General features: G+C 50.8%; 1 protein-coding gene across 1 annotated transcript in view; it reads left to right on the top strand.

Moving 5' to 3' along the window:
* The first annotated feature begins 1432 nt into the window (after positions 1–1432).
* Positions 1433–6000, top strand: part of Asb2 (ankyrin repeat and SOCS box containing 2) — a 39471-nt gene continuing 34903 nt past the window's right edge. The window contains exon 1 of the mRNA XM_050151559.1: positions 1433–1699. The gene's annotated coding sequence lies outside the window, so the exon portion shown is untranslated. The remainder of the gene's footprint in view (positions 1700–6000) is intronic.

Genomic DNA, 6000 nt, shown 5'->3' with positions numbered 1-6000 from the left:
GAGTGAACCCAGTGGAGTTCCAACAGTTCTCTGGGTCTCAACTGGGAAACAAGGGCTCTGGGCGCAGCATCCAAGAGCCCTGATTGGAAAGGTTTCTGCACTCGTGAGACTAGGGAGCTTCTGCTCTGTTGAGGACGGTGACATGACTGGGAACGGCATCCTACCGTGACCTGGCAAAGAAAGTGAAATCGAATCCTGGTTTTTGTTAGTTTGTCTTTTTGAGACAGGCTGGTTTTTTTGCAGCCTGCACCTTTACCAGCTGAGCCATCTTGATGGCCCAACACATCACATATGCAGACGAAACTCAAAAGCAAAGAAAAAAAACCTCCCAAGCTTGAAGCTGGCTTTTTAGTAGATAGTTGAAGTTGGCCCTGCATCTTGGAAGGCCCAGACTTCAGAGATATGAAAATACCTTTTCATTTTATCCCATGGTTTTGGATTTTTGTTGTTGTTGGGGTTTTTTTGTTTTTGTTTTGTTTTGTTTTAGATAGGCTCTCACTTATACCTGGCAGTCCTGGAACTCACTCTGTAGACTAGCCTGCCTTTTAACTCATAAAGATCCACCTGCCCCTGCCTCTGGGGCACTGGGATTAAAGGTACGTGCCACCACACCTGGCCCGTCTTATGGTTTTGAGGGTCAGGATGTGTGTGAAAGGTCAGCCTAGGTGTGTAATTGGCTGGGCCACCTATCCGGATGGAGAAGAGTCCCCACTCACTGTCTGCAGCCATCGTCTTCCCTGACACACAGGGACATTCTCACAACATGGCAACTACAGACTGTCGTCTCTAGGCGTCATGTCTTCTGTCTCCTATTGCTAAGTTCATGACAAAGGACACAGGAAATCCAAAGCAGAAGAGGGAACGGCCTCCTGCTTAGCATACCTATTCCAGAAATGATAGATACTCTTTCGCAGACCTGGGGGTAGTAGGTCCCTCTGTGACTGACCCTGTCCAGAGTGGCCTGTTGCTGTGCGCTCACTGTGATCTCTTGGCTTGGGCTCTGCCCTGTGTCCTTGGCTCCACCCCACAGCATCCAATTCTGGGTAGCTGGTGTTTCCAAATGTTAGTCTTGGCCACCTGCTGCATGCCTAACACCGAGCTTTGATTTTTTCTCAAGGATCTTATGTAGAACCCTTTATGTACCCTCCCTCATCCAGTTTTTCTTCCTGCCTCCCCCTTTGGTCTCTCCTTACACATCCTTTCCCTCTCCCTGGCTTTTTATCCTCTTTTCCAATTCTGTGTCTCTTTGTGTTCCCTCTCTGTCTTGTCTTCCTGCATCTCCCTCCTCTCTAGCTCCAGGCTGGGTAGTTCTAGAAACATACCCATATATGGCCTCCATGTCAAGGATCACAAATGATGACATCACGTGAGGACCGAAGCCCGAGATGCTCTCTGAAGAGGGAGCCTGTCTCCTGTGCCCCCAGAGGAGTGGAAGGCGGGACCACAGCTTCCTCAGTGCAATCTTTGGAAGGGAAATCTGAGAGTCATAACATCTTATAGCTTGGCTTGCCATCACGGTCATGCGGTGGGCCCGAAATAAACTCCCTGCTTCAAAGGAAAGTGTTTCAGAACGGCCTGGCCCAGCGGCTGGAAGCTCAGGGCCAACACAGGAGGCAAACTCAGGGAGCATGTTCTGAGTTCAGACAGTCAAGAAAATCTTTGTTTCCTAGACCTGTGTCCCTGCCACAGAGACTCACAGGTAATGCATGCTTTCGGCTTGGTCACAGGCACTTTCAAAAGAATCGCTGGGCGGGCTGGGACCTGCAGCTTCAGGACTCCCCGAGACCTGTAGCCAAACTGTGCCCATGCCTCTCCCTCTGCCCCTTATCTCCAGCTCTGTACACACTGGAGACTTGGGGTCTGGTGATGGGGAACCAGCACTCTGCATGCACAGTAGCTATTCTTCCAGAGGACTCCAGCTTAGAGTGCTGGGTGCTTCTAAACATGGACGTGCGAGAGGAGTGAGCAGCAATGCTATTTATCAGTGGGTCCACAGGGTCTCTGTAATGTCTGTGTTAGATAGGTGGCTTCTGAAAGTGCTTCTAGGCTGAGATAATGAGAGCTGTGTCCCTGCAAGGGGATGCAGGGTCTGCTGCATGAAGAGGGCTGTGAAGCTGGTGACAGCCCAGGTGCCGTGCATTCTGCATGCCCTTTCTGGAGGTTAGGAGAGGGTGTGGAATGAGTTTTTCCTAGATGGGACAAAACAAACTATGGGATGCAGGGATGCAGAAATATCATGCATACATGCATGCGCATGCACACACGCCATATGTGAGGAGGCAGTGGTCTTGGGAAGGACAGATAGAATGTCATCACTGTGAGCAAGGGGTCTCTGGGAACGGCTGGAACAAAGGGAGATGGGACTTGGGAAGGATGGGGCTGCTGAGGGAGAGACTCCCTGGGCTGGGAGGGAGAAGTGAAGCCCCTGTGGAGGCTGGAGGAAGGAGCGCTCATTCCAGGACCGAGGAGAGAGGGAACATACTTGAAAAGCGTATGAGCAGAGGGGAGGCAGGTGAGGTTTTATCTCAGGCTATATCTTGTGAAGCCAGGGATATGGGCTGACATGAACAGGTTGCTTACATCAAAGGACAGGAGAGCTGTGATAAAGCCCTGCTTGGGGCAGGAAAACTGTCTTGCAAGGAGTCCTGTGAGGCAAGGTTTGAGGGATTTCAGAAGGGCTTAGGCAGGTTACCAGACCAGCCCCCAGCCACAGCCTGACCTTAGCCATAGTTGTTGTTATCCCATTCTCGTTCAAAACATGGGCACAGACCCACCAGAAGGAACCGTCTCGTATTTCTGGTCCCTTGGGGCACAAGTAGGCCACACCTGGTATGTACTAGTTACCAACGTTGGGAGCCTCAAGGCAGTAATTGGGAGTGTTGTCTTCTTCCCTTGGACGGGGCCTGGAAGGAGCTAATAATGGAGAACAATGCAGTCCATGTTAGCTGGTATTCCTCAAAGACTTAATATGAGTGAATTATTTCCCTGACCCCTCAAAGCCACAGTGAGTGTGAAATGATCATTAACTCTCCTTTACAAAATTTGGAAACTGAGGCTCTGAGGGGACTGTCAGAGGTCGTGTCTGAGGCTGGGCGGCCATGAGGTGCCGGAACCAGGAATCAAACTTAGGCTTCAGGACTCAGGCACACATGCCCTCAGCCGCAGCTCCCGCAGCTCTCAGCCTGGCACCTCTGTGGACCCATGGCATCTTCATGGTATCATCAGGTACCAGGTGTTGCTCACAGACTAGATCTTAGGGTCTTCCTGAAGGAGACACAGAACTGTCTCCAGTCTGTCCCCTGGCCTTCCTCTTCAGAGTCGCAGAGGTGCTGGAGGCCTGAAGCGGGAGGAGTAGCCAACCTTACCACCCGTCACCGTCGCTTCAGGCTGCTGGCAGATGGCAGGGCTTGGTATTTCTAGAGACAGGGCAGAAACTGGGTCAGCCCTGTGGACTGAGCCGTACTGATGTGTCTGGATGCAGAGGGAGGACAGAGCCTGGGACACCCGCCAATCCCTGCAGGGCCTGGGGGCAGGGAAGGGGCCCTCCACCCTGTCTAAAACAAAGGTGACCTCCTGGCCCCGCAGCGGCAACAGCTTAGGGGCTGGGGGAGTAAGAGGGAACGCAGGCTCCCTGGAGTCCTGTTAGTTGTTGCTCTCAGACAACGCCTCAGGTGGCCTTGAGCTAATTCCTTAGAACACAGTATTTGCTACAAAACTTAGAAAAGTATTTTTTCTTTCTGTTCCCCCACCCACACCCTTCGCTCTCACCCACTTTCTTGCTGTTTTATATGAGGTGGTTTTAATCAGTGGACCCCAGACCTGGAATAAATAATTAAAATGTCTTTTTAGGATTCCAGATGGCTTGAGAGAAACTCACAAGGCAATGGACAAGCAAAGGGAAGGCAGGTTGCTCTACTCCAGATAGAGCCTCAGTTTCCTCTTTCTGCACAATAAGCCTCTGATCAGGTAGTGGAGTGAGGGCAGAGTCAACTTTAGACAAGATCAGCTCCCATTGGGTGACCTCTCTGGGCCTCAGTTTCCCCTCTACACATAGGAAGAAGAGAGCTGTATGGTGATGTTGACTGCACCCCCAAACCTTTGATCATAGCACCCTCTCCTCGACACAAACACTGAGCAAGCCTCAGAATCCCCAAAGCCTTGATACCCCAAAGTCACAAACTTGGCTGTGACCAAAAATCTGAGACTAGCAGCTGAGTCAGCTGTGCTTAGAAGCTGTGAGGCCTGTTCCCTGTGCTTTTCCTGGAGAGACACCAACAAATGTCTGCTCGGTCCAGATAGGCCTCCAACAGCAGACCAAAGCACGACTCCACCCAAAGCCAGCTTGGCCAACCAGTGAGTCATGTACAGAGCGTGGGTGCAAGGGGATTGACTTGACATCTCAGGTGAGGGTCACTATGAGGGATGGTCAACAGGCTGGAACTGGAGGGTCTCTTACAAGTGATCCCTGCTCTTCTGTTAAAGATGACCAAACAGCTGTTATGTTATGGCAATAGAGGTCTATAAAAAGGCCCTGACACCAGAGGCCCTTAGCCCTGTCCCTGTCTGTGGTGGTTTGAATGATAAATGCCCCACATAGGTTTATGAATTTGGAGACTTGGTCCCTGGTTGGTGACCTCATTTGCAGTGGGCCAGGCTATGGGGAAGTGCAGCTGGACTGGAGGAAGTACACCTCGGGGGTGGGCTTTGAGAGTTCCTAGCCCTACTTCCAGTTTGCAGTTCCAGTTTACCTCAGCAACAGAAAAACTGCTACTGTGCTTGCCAAAGGCCCACCCTGGGGCCTTGACCTGGGTCTAACCTTAGCTAGGGCAGCGACAAAGATCCAGAAGGGTGAGGTGAAGAGTCACTGTAGGTGTCCTCACCATTGCCCTCAGCATTCAGGGCCAAGGAGGGGGCTGATGAAGAAACCGGCAGCTAGATGTGCCCTTGGCCACTCACGTTCTGGGCCTCAGTCTCCCTCTCTGTACAGTAGGAAGGGGACACTCCCCAGGGCTGTTCTGGTTTGCATCTCTGTTGCTGTGCTGTTGGGAGGGTTTGTTTGGCTTAGGCTTCCACACCGAAGTCCAGCATCTAAGGAAGTTAGGGCAGAAGCCCAGGGCAGGAACCCAACAGCAGGAACTGAGGAACACTGTTGACTGGCTTGCTCTGCCCTGACTTCCTCAGCCTGCTTTCCTATACAGTCCAAATCCCCTTGTCCAGGGGTGGCACCACCCAAAGTGGGCTAGGTTTTCCTCCATCAATTAAATGCCTACAGTCCGATCTGATGGAGGCAATTCCTCAACTGAGAGTCATAAACTTACCAGCACAGGTACTGAGGTTAAAGGATTCTGCTCAGGACCGTGGTTGAGCACAATTCACCGTCCACAGCCACAAGTGTGGTTTTTACTGTTTAGATTTCAGAGCATGAGGAGCAGGCAAGGAGAGCAGGTCTCCAGTCTCCCATGAGCCTCTGCTGGAGAATGAGGTGGTTAGAGAGTGGGAGAAACATTGCAGAGAATAAGGCTGTATATAGGGAGTGGGAGAGGCCAGGAAACAACCTCTAACTCCCCACCTCCTCCTCATTCTCAGGCTAGCCCAAGCACACTGTTTTCACAATCACCTGAGGCTAGGGGTCTTGGAACATCGGGGTCCCTAAAACTCTCACAATAAATTAACAGATACTATGTATGTATCAATGTCATATACAGAGTTATTCTTAGGTATCTTCCGGGATGGGCTCCTAGAATCTGTAGATAGCAAAATTCGAGATGCTTAAGATCTGTAGGGAAGATGTATAATATCCACATAGAGCGTGTGCACATTCTCTTGTCCTCATAGGAGCCATCACTGGATTACCCAGAGCCCCCTGTGTAGGTAGTTGTTACTCTGTATTGCTTAGGGAATAATGACAGGAATAATATCTATACATGTTCAAGGAATAATGTCTACAGGTGCTCACCATTACTAAAACATTTTTTTCTGGATATTTTAAACTTCACTTAG

Source organism: Alexandromys fortis, unplaced genomic scaffold, assembly GCF_014885135.2.
Source record: "Alexandromys fortis isolate MF-2015 unplaced genomic scaffold, M_Fortis_MF-2015_v1.1 scaffold_63, whole genome shotgun sequence".
NCBI classification, from domain to species: Eukaryota; Metazoa; Chordata; class Mammalia; order Rodentia; family Cricetidae; genus Alexandromys; species Alexandromys fortis.
The sequence above is the reverse complement of the archived record's forward strand: the minus strand, read 5'-3'. Positions and strand labels throughout refer to the sequence as shown.